The sequence below is a fragment of the Dipodomys spectabilis genome, unplaced genomic scaffold, assembly GCF_019054845.1.
Source record: "Dipodomys spectabilis isolate Male_0828 unplaced genomic scaffold, ASM1905484v1 ptg000148l, whole genome shotgun sequence".
NCBI lineage: Eukaryota > Metazoa > Chordata > Mammalia > Rodentia > Heteromyidae > Dipodomys > Dipodomys spectabilis.
Window position 1 is genome coordinate 3,289,005 of NW_024870825.1, and position 19,092 is coordinate 3,308,096.

The window sequence follows — 19,092 nt, forward strand, 5'->3', positions numbered from 1 at the left end:
ATATGAATAACTTTTGGTTTTTCTTGCCTCATTACTGTGGCTAGAATTTCAGAATATTACTGCATAAGAGTGGGGAGGAACTGATTTCAGATATTTACTTTGAAATATAAATGTAATTGTACAATAAGTATTACAAACTCCTTTTCTATAATCATCTGTCAGACCTTAATTCACAAAAATATGACATGAATTTGTCTCCTAATTCTACAAGGCCCTACTGCAATCTTCTGTCAATGACTCCCAATTTTCCTTTCCTTTTTCTTTTTTCCCCTTTTTAAAATTAAACATTCTCATCTTTTAAAAATAAGCAATCAGAGTATAACATTTTTAAAGTTGGTTACTACAAAGCCATTGCAAAGTTAAATGTGCAAACCACAGTACATCAGAGAGACACAATGCGGATGTGTGACTGAGCATGATCTTACTCATCACACTTGAAGTTGCAGGAAGCCAGCAGATCTCAGGCTGGGCAAGCACTGACCACCCACAATCCCATGGGGTGGGGACCAGTGGACCAGCAGCACGAGTTACACGACGACCACAACACCTCTGTCCCCATCTTCCTGGAAGACAAGGCAAGGATGGGCAGCTGCTGAATAGTGAAGTGAACCAGGCAAGAACAAATAGTTGGGAGTAACTGTGCAATAAACATCACTACTGAGTCTTGGGCTAAAAAAGCAAGGATAAAAATGATTAAAGAATGTACTGGTTGAAAGACATTTTGACTAGGAATTTTTAAGAATTACTGTAGGAAATAAGTGATTTTAAACAAAGTCTTCCAATCACTTTTATACAGGGCAGCATATCCAAAATCAATTTTCTATAATTTTCAGATTGATCTGACAGTGATCTGATTCTGTTCTCTTGTTCCATATGAGGGAAACATGAAACCACCTAAATGTATTTCCTTTTTCTTTTTGTAACTCACTCCATGCAGCCATTTCTTTCTGTCTCCTTCCTACCTAAGTTCTATAAGGTGCTGCCGGACTGGTGTTTAACAAAGACAAGGCCCCTCCTGTGACTCAACAAGGCAGTTATTACTATACACTGTGGATTCAGTACATTCAACTGTAATCAGAAGCAAAACACAGGCAAAATCCTAACTAGGGCTGGGAAGGTGGCTCAGTGGTAGAGCACTTGCATTGCATGCATGAGGCCCTGGGTTCAATTCCTCAGCACCACATAAGCAAAAAGAAAAAAGCCGGAAGTGGCACTGTGGCTCAAGTGGTAGAGTGCTAGCCTTGAGTTGAAGAGCTGAGGGACAGCACCCAGGCCCAGAGTTCAGGCCCCACAACCGGACCCAAAAAAAATAAAAAAATCCTAACTAGCCAATGAGACAAAATGTTTCTAGCTATTGTAATAGAAAAATAACATCAATTATGCCAAGACCCTTATAATCTTAGGATTAGTTAAGAAATAAATTAGGCATAAGCAAATATAAATACTTTAAGGAAAGATGCTTTTTCTGATCCACAGTACCTTCACAGAAATTGTTGCATCAAAATAAATGTATGACTGAGAACTGGTGGTTCATGCCTAGAATCAATCCTAGCTCTTCAGGAGATCTTAAGATCTCAGTTCAACGCCATCCCCAGCAGAAAAGTCTACAAGATGCTCTCTCCAATTAACCATCAAAAAGCCCAATCTGTAGTAAATGAAGAACCTTAGCTATAAGGAAAACAATGAAAGACTCGTTTGGGGGTCCTGAGTTAAAGCCTCAGTACCAGAGGTAGGTAAGCAGGAGGTAGATAGATAAGATCAATAGGTAATAAGAGATGCTTTCAATTTATTACAACTTATTAACACAAGACTAATGACTACCAAAGCCTATCAAGTTGTTTGCAGTGTAATTTATTCATAAATGTATACATTTGTAAGTGTTAGTGTAATGAGCTCCCTTCCCTTCTCCACAGCTTGACACATTCCCTTCCTAGGCAACACCAGGCCCATGTAGTAAAGGCAGTAAATAATCAGCCTCCAACCCCCCTTTACCTTGGGATGGCACTTCTCTGGGGCAGCTACCACCATATAAGGCAACAGGAGCCCCTCAGAGTGGCCTTCAGGTCTGGGCAGCTGCAGGACCAGTTATCTACTACTTGGACAATAGCCATAAATCCTAGTCTGCTATGATGAAGCCCCTGGCCCCCACATCCACACCAGGGTCTCCGCCTCCTAGCCCCTTCTAGCCCCTCCCAGACCTCCTATGTTATATAGGTCACCCCAAACAATAGCTGGTGCTTCTTCTCATTCTTCCCTTGTGAGAAGGAATCTTGCTGGCCCCTTTCCCAGCAATAAACCTTTCTTTGTTCTCTGTACCTGTCTGCATGGTTCTCTGGAAAAGTCTAATTAATCTTTCATTTAATCTTTCAGTAAGTGTTTTAGAAGTTTTCATTTTCAGATTTCTGCAAAGTGCTAGTTAATTAACATGTTTCATTGAATCTCTGGGAAAATCCAATGTTACAGTTTGCAACATGTCTAAATAATCAAAGAAAAAAAATGTTGAAGGCTGGGAAGATGGCTCAGTGGTAGAGCGCTTGCCTTGCATGCTCAAGGCCCTGGGTTCAATTCCTCAGCACCACATAAGCAAAAAGAAAAAAGCCAGAAGTGGTGCTGTGGCTCAAGTGGTAGAGCACTAGCCTTGAGCTGAAGAGCTGAGGGACAGCGCCCAGGCCCAGAGTTCAGGCCCCACAACCGGACCCCCCCCAAAAAAAAATGTTGAACCAGTTACCAAGAACTGCTATACCACACAGAAACAATGAGTTTATTTTTTTTCCACTTTGAGTCCTATAAGTGAAAGTGGAATGGAAGATTAATTTAAGAATAATTAGGGCTAGGAAGGTGGCTCAGTGGTAGAGTGCTTGCTTTGCATACATGAGGCTCTGGGTTCAATTCCTCATCACCACATAAACAGAAAAAGCCGGAAGTGGTGCTGTGCCTCAAGTGGTAGAGTGCTCGCCTTAAGCTGAAGAGATGAGGGACAGCCCAGGCCCACAGTGCAAGTCTCCACGTCCAAAAAAAACAAAGATTAATGAACTCAAGGCCTGAGTGCTGTCCCTGAGCTCTTTCACTCAAGGCTAGTGCTTTACCACTTTGAACCACAGCACCACTTCCAGTTTTCTGGTGGCTACTGGGGAGTCTCACAGACTTTCCTGCCCGAACTGGCTTTGAACTGTGAGCCTCAGATCTCAGCCTCCTGAGTACTGGGATGACAGGTGCGAGCCACCAGTTCCTGGCAAAAAATTTAAGTTGTATTAAGACCTGTCCCTTCTGACAGAAGAACATGGCAGTAAGATCAGTGGTGTCATGCTTTATAGTTAGTCATTCATCTAAGTCTTGTAAAGTATCATTTTGATATTAATTTTTTAATAATTAATAGATTTGACCTGCAAGAATTCAAAGAAGGCTTGAGCAAAACCTGAAACTTCTATGATGCAAAGAAACTAATATAAAATTATACCATGTGGAATTTATTTTACTAAAATAATATGTTCACGAAATTAAAATATCCATACTATTTTTAGAGCTACTATGAAGACTACAATGGGTTAACTGATTTGGTTTGTTTGAAGTGACCTTGGTATGACTTAGCCACAACAAAATCAACTTTTCAGTGACACAGTCACACAGATGGTAGGCTAGACACTGCCAATGTTTTAGGTTTAGAAAACACTTTTAAATTTTTTAAAATTTCTCCACGCTGTGTTTATTGCTGTGCATGTGTTTCTGACTGCCAAGGAATTGTTAAACTAATCAGCATGAGATTCGTTTTGTTGGAACACAGCTGGGTACGTTAGTCATACAACATCTGCTTCCCAACGTATCTTCTGCCTTTTTTTGTTTATTTCAAAATTGTCACAGTAAAGTATATATGCTTCTTCTCAATATTTGGAAGCTGAACTTAATATTCATTATTATGATTTATTATTATGGCATAAATTATCAGTAGCTTATGAATGACTAAAAGCCATCCAGTAAATTCAAGAATCTAAAAAATTTGAAACTCACATCAGTTTGTAAAACAATTTAGCTAAAAAGTCATGTAATAATCAGATGCTAATTTCTACATAAATATCTTTATGCTCTCCAACTTAAAACATGAGAAAATAACTAAACCTTCAAGTTGTTAATATAAAAAGAAAAATTATGAAATACCCATATAAAAGTACATACTTGATTCTGCAGCCAAACAGATTTTTTTTGGTGTTCTAAACTATTATAGAGGAGCTCATTAATCGGGTACCGAATTATTTGTATCTTCAGCTTCTACTGTTTTGTTGTTTGTTTTTTGGAGCATATGTCAGTCCAGAATCCTACCAAAGTACAAAAAAGTAACACCCAAAAAAGTAACATTCAAATATAGGTGACTCAACTCATGATACATTTTTTTTTTTGGGGGGTCCGGTCATGGGGCCTAAACTCTGGGCCTGGGCACTGTCCCTCAGCTCTTCAGCTCAAGGCTAGCACTCTACCACTTGAGCCACAGCGCCACTTCCGGCTTTTTTCTTTTTGCTTATGTGGTGCTGAGGAATCGAACCCAGGGCCTCATGCATGCAAGGCAAGTGCTCTACCACTGATCCACCTTCCCAGCCCCTCATGATACATTTTATCCCAAATGCTTGTCTTCAAATTAGTTGAAAGTCATGAACTATTTCCTTATGGGAATAATGTATAAGAGTAATTACATTTTGGGGATAATCTTCAAAGCTAAAATGTGAAATGTAATTGAACTAAAGAGTAATAACTGCAAACAGCCCAAATATCCCTTATACTTTGTTTCTTTTAACACAAAATTATTTTCCAGATCTAAGAAAGTCCTCCTATTCTTCCTTTCTTCTCTGTACTAGGGAATGAATGAATCTAGGGCCTCAGCCTCATGCATACCAAGCATGTGCTCTACCACCTGAGCCCTAGCCCTTGTCTCCAAATAAGCATCTGAGTAACACATCCTACCAATTACTGGCAAAACATAAGCCCCAAGGTTGTTTCTCTTTTCTCTCCAACTAGCCAAGAGTCACTAGTGTGAGAAGGCAATCTAATAACCACATTAGAGGCTAGGTACTAGGAGGCAGAACTACTGAAGACCCTATTGTTTCCATTGAATCTAATAAGAATAGCAGGAGAAGGCATAAACATGAGGTGCTAAGGGAGAGGAAGAGGCTTTGATAGGCAACTGATGCTGAAGATGTGTAGATCTTTTCTATTTTTATTTTTTATTTTTTTTCTTCACATTTAATAAAAGCTTTTATTAAACATTTTAAGTATTACTCAGATCCATTAAAAACTCTCAGGATTTTTTGTGCTAGTCCTGGGACTAGTTCATGGCTCAAACACCACCTTTGAGCTGTTTTGCTCAAGGCTAGTGCTCTACCACTTGATCTACAACTTTCCTTCCAACCTTTTTAGTGGTTAATTGCAGATAAGAGTGTAACAAACTTGTGTAGATCTTTTTTAAAAACAAACAGCAGCCTAACTTCTGGCACTACCTTGGTTTGGGTCACCAACAATAAACTCCTTTATCTTCTCTTATTTAAAAAAAGCAGCAACCAACAAGCCACCAGGGGGACCCTAGCAGTTACATAATTTGTTATTGTGTGTCTGGTGGTGGCTGGGTCCCTTGGTTTCTGAAGTTTGGTGAGAGGAGGGGAGATATTCAGAAGGAGCAATAGTAATATTTTTAAGTATGTGTAAGCCAATGAGATAGGAAAATATTTGAAATGTCCATTTTACAAAATGTTATGTGAGGAACACAGCTGACTTACTCCTATCATACAGATGATGCAAGTTAAGACGCTTTCTGAACTGGCTCAGGTGACAGAACAAGCATGCTGCTCCACCACATGGACAGCCCCTTCTGACTGGACACTGGCAGCAAAGTCAATCTCTAACTCCTATGAGGCAGCGGCATACTCCTTCCTGGAAGGAGGACTGCTGGTCTCATGTCAGCCGCTCTGTTCTCCCCTTCCTGTCTCATGCACCAAAGCCTGGGTAAAGGAACATCCAGGAGGTGAGCAGTGGCGCTCCTCAAGCAGGCCATACAAGCAATTCCAGCAGTGAGATGAGACGGGCCTCAGCAGGGCTTGCCCTCTCCCTCCTTCTCATGTCCTCCAACTCTGGACACTGCACAGCAGCTGCGCGGATAACCCAGGACCATAAGGAAAAGGGAGGGAGAGACCTCTTCCTGAAGATACCTCCAAGTTTACTATGTGAGGCATTCAGACTATTTTGCTCAGCCTGTTGGTCAGTTCTCCCACTTGAGCCGTGTGCATTCTTACCTACACCACCACCAGCTCCAGGTCACGTGTGTATGCTAGCCCTGCGTAAGTCCTCTAAGCACACAGTGCACTTCATCCTCACAACCATCTAAAGCAGGTAATGACATCAATCACAATTTCAAAGGAAAATAGATTTAGATGCTTGCCAACTGCTCACTAAATGGCAAACTAGAATCCAACCCCATAGCTGTATGATATCCAAGTATTTGTCCTTTAAATTAATTATACACATTTGTATAACCAAGGAAGAAACATGTTTAAAAATTTTTAAAAAAAAGGGTCAAAATAGGCCCAGATTTAAGTCCCAGCTCTAGCACTTAATAAATGAGCAAATGGTTAAGTTCGGCTTTCTTATTGTAAAATGGAGATCATAAACAATCAAATATAATATAATGATGCTTAAAAAATACATTGGGGCAATTTAACCTATTCAATTGTATCTAGAACTACAAAGTCCATTCCCTAGCACATAGAGACAAAAATCTTACTCATTCTCACAGTGCTCATAGTCAAGTGAAGGGACAAATAATGCAGTGTAGTAATCTTAAGAGTCATCCATAGAATGCTATAAGAGCAAAAAATGAGGAGGTGTCATAGACAGACTCCAGAAAACGACCTCAGTACAGAGCTGTGAGAGCTGCCACATGGAGTGGGAAAACAAGAACAGAACAGCAGTGCAAAGGCACTGAGAGAAGAGAAAAGGAGCAGGAACTACAGGTAATTAAATATCCATCATATATGTTTGTAGACTGGAAGAAAACTAAATATAGATGTACAGAAATATTTCTGCCGGTGGCAAACAAAGTTAAATGATAAATAAGGGACTAAGAAACCATTAGTAATCCTTATTCAAGTTCTGCCTTCTTTCTCCTTCTATTATCTAGGAAGAAAACAACTAAAAGCCATAAATTAATCATAAGCTAATGAGATAGGCAAGAAAAAAAAAGGAGAGAAAACAAGGGTCTAGAAAAACCATGACATTTAATTTGATATGAATAACTGAAGTGGTAATCAATTAAAGGTAGCACCTACTCTTCTAATGCCAATGTTACTCTTATGAAATAGTAATATATAAACATGGGTTTATTTCCACACCTGTTTTGAGGGAAAGACTGCAAAAGAATATTAAATAATAAAAAATATGAAACAAGTAAAAACTAGGCTAGACATGGGAGTATATGCACAAATCAAAGAAATTAAGGGAGATCAATCTTTTCTAAGATTAGTAGTAGTAGTAGTAGTAGTAGTAGTAGTAGTAGTAGTAGTCGTCGTCAGTCACGGGGCTTGAACTTTGGGCCTGGGCACTGTCCCTGAGCTCTTTAGCTCAAGGGGAGCATTCTACCACATCAGCCATAGTGTCACTTTGGTTTTCTGGTGATTTATTGGAGATAAGAGTTTCACAGACTTTTCTGCCCAGGCTGGCTTTGAACTGCAATCCTCAGATCTCAGTCTCCTGAGGGATTAGGATTACAGGTGTGTGCTACTGGTGACTGGCTAGATTATTACTTTTAATTACTCCTTTTTAAAGCATACTTAAAATATTTTGTGTATGTTTATTTTATTTTTATATGACATCTTCCTTATGAATGTCATGTTCAAATAATTCTATAGATGGATATGCATCTTGAAATTTTTCAGGAACAAAAAAGATCTATGCATTCTTCTTCACAAATGTAACAAATACACATATAGACAAACATTGAGGGTAAAGAATTAACAAAATATAGACTCTAATTCAGCTAGTCAAAATAAGTAAGCAGAGCAATACATAAATCACTGTCTTGCCAAGAAATAGTTCTCAGTCCAGGAACTCCTGCAGTGTAAAGTGGAAAACAGGTCTTTTTAAAATAACTTTAATTTGACTGCTTTTTAAATAACCTTCAAAAATCAGTCTTTAAGAATGATCTCATTGTAATATAAGCTGTGCAGTTACAATTCAATTTTTCAAAGTGCTTCAACAATACAAAAAAAAATGTTTATCAAAGAAGCACCAAATGGAAAAGGAAAAAAGGCAGCATTTAGAATCTCCCCTTAATTATTAACATTACCCAGCTTACTGGTTATGTAATATCCTTTCCATTTTAAGTAAATGAAAAAATTAACCCCCTAAATGGCCTAATTTTTTATTTTTGAACACTTTAAAACTCCTTGTTGATCTACAGATTGATTAGTCTTGTTTAAACAAAAACAGAAAGGAACCACTTGGGCTTTAACATGTGAGTGGCTTTATAATTCTTGCACACTAAATTCGCCATTTGAGAGAGATTTGGTTTTACCTTACAAATGTTTTCATATCTTAGTTCTTCCTGAACATAAAAATACAGAAAGCAATTATACAATTTCACTTATAGAAGACTTTTTGTATATAACATTGGAATTGTAAAGAGGTCTGTATGAGATTGACTGTTATTCAGGCCCTTTCTGTTATATACACTATAACTTTCCTAAACCTAGCCATTATTCATCATTTTGAACTATTTAAGTATCATTAAATAGTTCATCTGACATGTTATAAAATATACGGAATATCTGTATGTATATGTTCAAGAAGATTGTCAACAGTTCTCTCCCTGTCCTCTGCAGACGCTGCCTCTTCCCCCACCTCCGCAGGAAGGAATGAGAAGGGGAGCAGCTGAAACCTAAATGTGCTGATTTCTCCCTCAGGAAAAACTGATGATGCTGTCTGGGAAGGAGTGAATTGCTCCCCATCAGACTGGACCACTGGTGTGGTGATCAGCCCCGCACCCTCGCCAACAGCTCCAGAATACCCACTGCCAACATTTACCACTTGGGTTCAACAAACGGCAGTGTGGCCACCAGTCTGGCCACAATCCCAGCCAGCGGGGCCACCAGGCAGCCATGCTGGGTGACAATCCCAAAGTCTTTTGCTCTTGTCAGCTGGTCTAGGGCAGAAGATGAGCATAGAGGAAGCTTAGACAGGAGAGTGATCATCTGCCGCTCAACTCCTGAACACATCTGCCAAGTCCCAGAAGTCCAATGACAACAGCACAAACTCCAACATCAGTAACAACATGTAAGTGTTTAATTACTTCCCAACAGCTAATTCAATCCTCAAAACAAACTCATAGCAACAAAATGAGACCTTTAAGATTCAGTGTGCTAAGCAGATTATTAGTGTCTTTTAATTGTTCAATGAAAAATCCAAATACCAGAATTTCCCTTGCTAGATTTACAGAATGGCCAATGATGCTAGAAAAGGTTAAAACGTACAATTCTTTGCTTTCCCTTTTTAGACTTGATAAATGAATATAGCCTAGCTTTCTCAATTTTTCCTATCTTAGAAATTTAACTATAAAATAAACTACATCAACTGTTTAATTTCTCTTTGTAACACCTGCACTTTTCCATACAATAAGCAATATAGTAATCACTTTAAAATACTTGTTAAATGAACAGCTGAACCAAGAACGAAGAATGTATAAGTAAATGAATGATGTGCTTGTCTAAGACCAAGCTAATAAAACTCACACTAGCTAATTAAAGTTAATTAACCACTTCTCTAAATTTTCCTCGGATTTATTTCTGCAAGCATAAAATTCATCTGCATATTTTCAAAATGCTTCTACTAGGTTAGTAATTATGAAATGCTTTCAAATTTATACAATAATATTTTAAGAACAAAAAGGACAGAGAAGGGACAAAGTAGGTATTATTGTGTTTATAATGAAGAAAGTTATTACACTTACTATGTTGAAGGTCAAAAATTAATTTAGCCATTAAAAAAATCCATTAAGATAAATCATCTTGGTTGAATTTCAATGGAACAAAAAAGCCAAATAGGCTATTACTATGTACCATGTTTATTAAATAGTGCTTACTATACTGAGCACTAAAATCTAATTTCCCTAGAGGAAAAAGAATTTCATCTCAGAATTCTAAAATATGTGAGATGTTCCATTCTTAGAGATGGAGTACCAAGGGGTAAAAGTAAGCAAGAGAGAACTGCTTCTAATAAATAGTATTCCATATAGAGCGTATCAATACAGAATAGGACTTAACTGTGGAGTTAATATGCTTAGTTTGTGAATCACACGCACTGTATAGCAACTAACAATTCAACTGTAAACATCAAGTGGTATGGGTGGCTGGCTGGTTGCACGCAGGCAGGCAGCTCAGGGAGTAGGGCTGGTGCCCACAACCATGAGAAACCGAGCTAATTCCAGAAGAGAACAGCTGGCAGACCAGCAACAATGGAAGAAACTGGAAGACTCACCAAAAAGCCATCAACCCCCACAACACCAGGCTCAGCTGGCATCTCACGAAGAAAGGTCTTAAGCAACATGAAGAGTTCAGAAGCTCATGAGAAGAAGCTACCAATCTTAACATCTCTAAACAAGAACTATGTCTCACATTACAGCCGTTGGGGGTGAAGCATCACTTCTGTGGTATTGTACAGCTCTCAACAACAGCTCTCAACAACACAGTGGTCATAGCTCCCATTTAGAAGCTCCTCATCGGGGCTGAGAAGGTGGCTCAGTGGTAGAGCGCTTGCCTTGCATGCTCAAGGCCCTGGGTTCGATTCCTCAGCACCACATAAGCAAAAAGAAAAAAGCCGGAAGTGGCGCTGTGGCTCAAGTGGTAGAGCACTAGCCTTGAGCTGAAGAGCTGAGGGACAGTGCCCAGGCCCAGAGTTCAGGCCCCACGACCGGACCCAAAAAAAAAAAAAAAAAAAAAAACACTAGAAGCTCCTCATCAGGCAGCAGCTACATGCAATCAAAACCAGGATGCGGTACTTCAGTTGAGGAAGGGTGGATTTCAAAACCTGTGTCATGGGATCCTTCCCCCACTGATGGGGAAAACAACTAACTTCACTGACCCTTATGTCTGGCCTGCACGAGGGTCCACCCTGCCTTCTCTGTAGGCATGTTAGTGCTCCCAAGTGCTTGCAGGGTCACAGAAGCCATTTTCACTCCACTGGAACGAGTGCAGACACTGCTTCAAGACCACAAGCATCGTGGGACTGGGAAGTATTATCAAGGTTTGGTACCTATTCCGTTCCGTAACGGATGCAGCGATGTCCTTTTCTTTTGGTCCCATGAAGGATCATCTCCCTACTGCAACTCCAAGTGCTCATTTGGTCAATAACCTCATCTGTGGAGATGTTTTGGAGCAGTGTTGGGATTCTTGTTTTTCTCAGTTAATGTTGTAAAACTTGCATAGTCTCAGGTTGTTGGGAAATTTCAGTCTTTCTTCAAGGTTTTCCTAACAATCTGGCTAGAACAGGAAAGAAAACTGGCAAATCTTTTCAGAGGTGCACATCTGAGTTATCATTGATCCCTCAGCTCTTGGGAAATAATCAATGCAACTTACGAGTTCTTGTTAAAAGGTTATTTGAAAAAAGTCATTGGTGAAATTCTACTTATCAACTAAATAGACCTAAGAAGAATGTAGTTTGGCTTTGTTCCTAATAGGCCTAAATACAAGTTGATATCAGGTCCATATACAGTAAATATGGGCAACAAGGTTCTTGTTAGCATCAACAAGAACAAAAAAAGCTAAGAGAATTCAGTAGGAAAATGTAAGAGGTTTGGTTTTGTTTTTAATCATTACCCAGGAGATTTAGGCTAACTGCCTGGCAAAAAGTATTTATTTGATTGGTTTTGAAAGGGTAACCTACTGAAGCTATTTCTCCTGAAATAGCTTCTAAGCCTTCCCTATTGAAATATAATGACCTTGAGCATCCAGAGGAAATGCTCTTCACACCTGTAACTTCTGGGGCTTCATTAATGTGTTACTCTATTTCTTCTTTTCTCTGAGGAACACCTGCAAAGGTTCATTAAACTCAATATGGTAGCAGAACAAAGAAGAAAAACCGCTTTGTTGTAGGCCAATTCATGATGAATTTGTTGGTATTAGTTAAGCATTTGTTGAGATAGTCATTATCTAGACTTTCTGTTTCATTATCTAGACTTTCTGTTTTAACTTGGTAGAATCAACCAGCTAATAAAAGTTCCCATTTTGCTATCTAAAAACAAAAACAAAAACAAAAAAAACCCAAGTGATGCATTAAAGATAAAAAAAAAAAAAAAAAACCTAGTAAGAGTAGAACATGAAAGACTGTGGATGGAATGGGCATGGAGCTCAAATTAATAAAACCTAAGATTCTAATCTGGCTAAAAAGCAATATTTAAAAATACAATTCATGCAGTTCCATGAACGCAAGAACCTTCCATGTCTGTTTTGTTTACTGCTAGCACTCAGCACAGCCCTGACACACAGTGGACATACATAAATATTTGATGAATGGAAAGAGATAAATAGGACACTGTCTTTGTATTTAACACCAAACAGCAAAGGACACAGAGGAGACAAGACTATCAGGTGAACAAAGGTGAACTATGAGTTGAACAGAGACTTCAAGGAGAGTAAATAAATGAGAGAAAAAGGCATGCTATTCTTTCATACAGTATTTATAAAATATGACTGAAGGACAGGAAAGTGAGGGTAAGAAACAGGTCCATGGGGCTTGGGCAGTCTGGGTAAGTTAAAGGGATATATTTCAGGGTGTCATGAAACATAATGAAGTACTGCTATTACTACAGTGTATACAATGACATAAATCTGCCACTTTTCTGCCACAGGATAGCCTGAAAAAATGGGCACAATTTATCTCCTTGTATATGTACACCTTCAAATGAGATTTTACAGTTCCTTTCACTAAAAACCAGAGTACTCTGGTCAACTCTTTAATTTTAGCTGTCCTATGGTATTTTTGCCAGAAGAATAATGCAGAAGTGGTGCTGGGCCAGTCCCAGCTCTAAGCCTCAAAGGTTTCTCTCGCAGAGCCTTTTGCTGGGAAAAGCCTATTTAATGCTACTGAGTAAAGACGCCCGGTCCAGCCAGCCCCGCTGACCAGACACCCGGTCCAGTCATCCCCACTGGCCAGACACCTGGTCCAGCCATCCCCACCAACCGGATGCCCAGTCTAGTAATCCCCACCGACCGCGCAGCCCAGCCATCCTCACCAACTGGACACCAGGTCCAGGCATCCCCACCAACTGGACGTCCAGTCTAGCCATCCTCACCAACCAACCAGACGTGCAGTCCAGTCAGTCCCACCGACCAGACACCCAGTCCAATCAGCCTCTATTGCTTAACCATCCACAGATTTGAAAGGACCAGAACAAAAATTTTAGGATCTGCATCTATACACAGATATAGATAGTATATCTATATGACATATATAATATATAGCTATATGATTTTGTTGTCTTTTTGTTTTTATAATAACACGTCACTGTTAGCTTGGGAGACACAGTAACAGGCCACAGACTGCAAATACCTCCTATCCCAGAAGATGGCCAACCAATGCCTAGAAGTAAACTATGCTACTGCCCACAATGCATACATGAGCCCAGCCATGACCAAGAGATGCACACTAGATCAACCTACTGAGTCATAAACTAAGTGATCGTTCTCGTCTCACTACATTTTAAGGTGGCAAATTAATCCTCAAAAGCATTCTGGATATACTCTAACATCAGGGCTTAGAATAGTACCTGTCACTTAGGAGGCATTCTGTTAGTGAATGAAATAGGAGAAAGTGTGAAGGTCAAAAGATAAGCTTTATGCCAGTTTGCAAACTTAAGTTTCCACTAGAGCCAGATGTGTAAATTAATTGAGTAAAGTTATCAGTATAGGAAAAAAAAAAAAAGGAAACCGAAAAGGGAACCCACTCCAGGAGTACAGGAAAACACCTAGGCTATCACTAACAACTCTAGGAAGGACAAAAGCGATGGAAGCATGAACAGAAAGCAAGAAACAAAGTCAACAGTGTCTAAAGGATTTTAGGTCAAAATTGTAACACTAGGTTAAAAATTCAAGATTAAATGTAAAATACTCTGGTATTTTGTTGGAACAGGCATTTTCTTTAAAAATGAAAATTGTAAAAAAAAAATTGTAAGAGTCCAAAACTGCAAACATCTCTAATGTCCATCAACTGCTGAGTAATTATAAAAATGTAATATATACACACAAGAAAAACAATATTCATTAATATAATGGAACAAAATGCTTGCACTATAGCAATTTTAAAAAATATGCTCAGTGAAGAAATCAAATGGAATATATATCCATATGAAATATTATGAGAAGAAAACTATAGATACAAAAATCAGATTGGAAGCCAGGCACTGGTGGCTCACGTCTGTAATCTTGCTAGTCAGGAGGCTAAGATCTGAGAATCCCAGTTCAAAACCAACTCCAGCAGTAAAGTCAATGAGATGCTTATCTTCAATTAATCACCAGAAAACCAGTGGCACTGTGGCTCAAAGCAATAGAGCACTAGCCTTGAGTGAAAGAGCTCAGGGATTGTGCCTACGTCCTGAGTTCAAGCACCATAACTGACCAAAAAAAAACCCAAACAAACAAAAACAACAACAACTTAAAAAAATGTTTGGTTGTTGCCTAGGACTAGAGGTATGTATAATGGGAAGTGACTGTAATATTTGTTTTCAGGATGATGGGAAATATGAACATTACATTGTGGTAATGACTGTACGATTAAAACAAGTTTATGTTCTATATCCCAATAAAGAAAAAAGAACTAGCAAGGTTTGATAAATTTATTAATCATAGAAAAAAATAAGTAGGAGGAAATTTAAGAAAACACCTTGGTTTAAAACACTGGTCAGGTTTACTCCTTATTAAAAAGGCAATGTGGAAGAAAAGTAGATTTATTGTAGAGTAGGTCTGACATGGCATATAAGGGAATCTAGCTGAGGATGTCCAAAAGAATATACTGAAAAAAGATTTAAGATATATCATTCAACAATTATGTACTAGCTGGACACAGTATACCAAGAATCAAGGCTGTTCCTAGAAATATGTATTTGACCAGAAAGACGCAGTCCTCACTTCTGGAAGTTCATATTTAATGAAAATGAAAACCTTAAAGGAGAAGAGTTCATGAATCGATGCATATTGTGAAACAGAGAAAAGACAAAAATAGAGATGAGTTTTAGCTACTGATGTGGCTGAATTCACCAAGATGGATAAAGAATGTGAAAGGAAGAAAGTTGAGGATTACTGATTGAGACAGTCTTACATGACTGAACAAAGAAAGTAGAAAGAGCTATAAAGGAGACAGAAGATCAATCAGTAAATAAGAAGTACAGTCCTGAGAGCTAAAGAAGAGTTCAAGAAAAAGGGAGAAACAATTCATAGTATTGAGTAGCAATAAGATAAAGAATGGAAATGTATTTGAAATAGTTTGGTTTAGCACTTGATTCAACATCTATTTTTCAAGCACCTAGTATAGTATATACTAGGTATCTTGTGTGTGTGTGTGTGTGTGTGTGTGTGTGTGTGTGTGAGAGAGAGAGAGAGAGAGAGAGAGAGAGAGAGAGAGAGAGAGTGCGCAGAGAGAGAGCGCATGCTTTCCTGGGGCTTGAACTCAGGACTTAGGTATTCCTTAAGCTTTTTTGCTCAAGGCTAGCACCCTACCACTTGAGCCAGAGCGCCACTTCTGCCTTTTTGGTGGTTTAATGCGAGATAAGAGTTTTACAGACTTTTGCCCAGGCTGGTTTTGAACCACAATCCTCAGATCTCAGCCTTCTCAGCAGGATTCCAAGCGTGAGTCACCAGCACCCAGCTCTGACTCTTATTCTGAATAGAAGAATGACAGGATCTGATTTAGTGTTTTAAAGGAGCAGCTCAGGGATACTATGGATGATTATGGACACTAAGGTAAAAACTGCGAGACAGATAAGGAGGCTCCAACCGATCAAATGGCGGTCCCAAGGCTGCAGTGTGGAGTGGTCCGACACAGAGCAAGTGGCAAATGAACATATAGCTAATAGGCCTTCTAGACAGACTACCTTTGAACCTTGAGAAGCAAGCAAGGCAGAGATAAATCTGTGGCCTAGACAACAGGACTTAACACCAAATAAACTGAGAACAGTTTAAAATGGAGATGGGGAAAGCAGAAACCCATTCATGTATTCATGAATATGAAAGATGAGATATCTGTTAGATGTCTAATAATCCTTTGAGTAAAAGAGCGTGTCTACAGGAAAGAGGCCTGGACATTAGAGAGAGGAACCAGCAAAGCCTTGTGAAAAGGAGTCATAAGTACAAAGGAAGGAGACCATGAAAGTGATAACTCCAAAACCAAGAGAAGAAAAGGGAAGAGTGCCCTACGAAACCTCTGCCCTCAGGCAGGATTCCTCTGTGCCCTCAAAATATATTTGTGGGAGACTGCTGTCGGGTAGTCAATGTATATACTACACAACAAAGAAAAGGGAAGGGGTGCATTGGAAGGGACAGGTGAAAATGTGGAAAGGAGTGACATTGATCAAAATGCACTGTGTTCATAAGCAGCTTTGTGTAATGGCAACTCCTTTGTACAACTATTTAAAGATAACAAATTTTTCTAAAAAGTATTTGACAAATGTATGGAGATAATTTTGATCATTACTACTAGAGAATGGATGAGGAATCTGAGGAAGGAAGTGCAGGTGAAGGTATAACACCAGTGAATGAGGTGTCTGAGGAAGGAGGTGCAGATGAAGGTATAACACCAGTGGATGTGGGTGCCTGAGGAAGCACAGGTGAAGGTGTAACAGAAGTGGATGTGGGTGTCTGAGGAAGTACAGGTGAATGTGAGGAGTGGATGTGGGTGTGTGAGGAAGGAAGTGCAGGTGAAGGTGTTAACACCAGTAAATGAGGTGTCTGAGGAAGGAGGTGCAGATGTAGGTGTAACACCAGTGGATGAGGCTGTCTGAGGAAGGAAGTGCAGGTGTAGGTGTAACACCAGCGGATGAGGCTGTCTGAGGAAGGAAGTGCAGGTGTAACTGTAACACCAGCAGATAAGGGTGTCTGAGGAAGGAAGTGCAGGTGTAGGGGTAACACCAGTGGAGAGTGTCTGAGGAAGGAAGTGCAGGTGTAGGTGTAACACCAGTGGATGAGGCTGTTGAGGAAGTAAGTGCAGCTATAGGTGTAACACCAGCGGATGAGGGTGTCTGAGGAAGGAAGTGCAGGTGTAGGTGTAATACCAGCGGATGAGGCTGTCTGAGGAAGGAAGTGCAGGTGTAGGTGTAACACCATCGGATGAGGCTGTCTGAGGAAGGAGGTGTAGGTGTAACACCAGGGGATGAGGGTGTCTGAGGAAGGAAGTGCAGGTGTAGGTGTAACACCAGTGGATGAGGCTGTTGAGGAAGGAAGTGCAGGTGTAGTTGTAACACCAGCGGATGAGGCTGTCTGAGGAAGGAAGTGCAGGTGTAGGTGTAACACCAGCGGATGAGGCTGTCTGAGGAAGGAAGTGCAGGTATAGGTGTAACACCAGCAGATGAGGCTGTCTGAGAAAGGAGGTGCAGGTGTAGGTGTAACACCAGCGGATGAGGCTGTTGAGGAAGGAAGTGCAGGTGTAGGTGTAACACCATCGGATGAGGCTGTCTGAGGAAGGAAGTGCAGGTGTAGGTGTAACACCAGGGGATGAGGGTGTCTGAGGAAGGAAGTGCAGGTGTAGGTGTAACACCAGCGGATGAGGCTGTTGAGGAAGGAAGTGCAGGTATAGGTGTAACACCAGCGGATGAGGCTGTCTGAGGAAGGAAGTGCAGGTGTAGGTGTAACACCAGCGGATGAGGCTGTCTGAGGAAGGAAGTGCAGGTGTAGGTGTAACACCAGCGGATGAGAGTGTCTGAGGAAGGAGGTGCAGGTGAAGGTGTTTCATCCGAGGCAGCAGAGTGAAGGGCACTGAGGAAGTCCGAAGCCTCACTAGGCAGTGAGATATGGGGAGTTACACTGCCCTCCTGCTGGTGGAAGGTGAAGACCAAATGTGTAAGAGCAGAAAGCACTTCCCAGCTCAAAAGAGAGGGCCCTCCTACTCTGCAGCCCTACAGCTCCCTCTACTGACAGAACGGAGCCCCGTGCTGCCTGGAGAGGGTACAGTGGAAGGAAAAGTGGATTGAGAGCAGGCAGGCAGTAAACTGTTAACTAGCACTCACTCCTACTTTTTATGTCTCAAAAGGATTTAAAAGTAGTCACAGCTTAAAAAATCATTCCCAGGAAAACCACAGACTAAGAAGCTATTATAATGGACTATACATCTTGACCAAGTCTCTATGAGATTAAATGTCTGAATAATTACTATTTACAGGGATTATGGCATAAAGACTTTGAGAGTTTCAACTATGTACAGATAAATAAAAATGATGGGAAAATAATATATTAATAGTTTATATTTTCCCAATGTTCTTACATAAGTAAATTTTACTTTTGAAATTAGGAATATTTAATTTTATTGAAGCCCCAACCACTCATGAGATTAATACTGTATAGCCTCTTATGTAACAGGATTCTGAATTCCTTTCAAACAGCATACATTAGAAGGAAATCATTTCTGCAAAGTAAATCCTGAAGTTGTAGGTTATTTCCTAATAGCTGTGGATTTAGAGAATAAATCAATGTTAATCCTTTCAAATATTATGAACAGTACCAGCAAAGTCATAGAATTATATTTAATGATTCAGGACTACAGCTCTAAATGAAGATCAACAAATTTTTTTAAAATCTAGAAAAGAGAAGATCAGCCAGAGCAGCAGAAGAATATCCAGGCAGTCACGTCATCCAGGCACAAGGTCTCTACAGAGCCAACTGTCAGCTGTCTAACCTAACCCCCGGCTCTTCCTTGAAGAACATTTACAAACAGCCATTAATACATAAATACGCTTATCCTAATTAAAAGCTGTAATTTTTTTTTTAGGTCCAAGACCAGAACTTAAACGTGGTACCTGATGCTTTTGCTCATTGGCTAGTGCTCTACAAACTGTGCCATGCCTCCAACCTTTTTAATTTTTAA

At 39.8% G+C, this 19,092-nt stretch overlaps 1 protein-coding gene and 1 pseudogene across 1 annotated transcript in view; one reads left to right on the top strand and one right to left on the bottom strand.

The window, feature by feature from the left end:
- Positions 1 to 11,740, top strand: part of LOC122118307 — a 38,659-nt pseudogene extending 26,919 nt beyond the window's left edge.
- The window catches only part of Magi3 (membrane associated guanylate kinase, WW and PDZ domain containing 3), a 155,543-nt gene that overhangs the window by 110,730 nt on the left and 25,721 nt on the right, over positions 1 to 19,092 (bottom strand). The window lies entirely within an intron of this gene.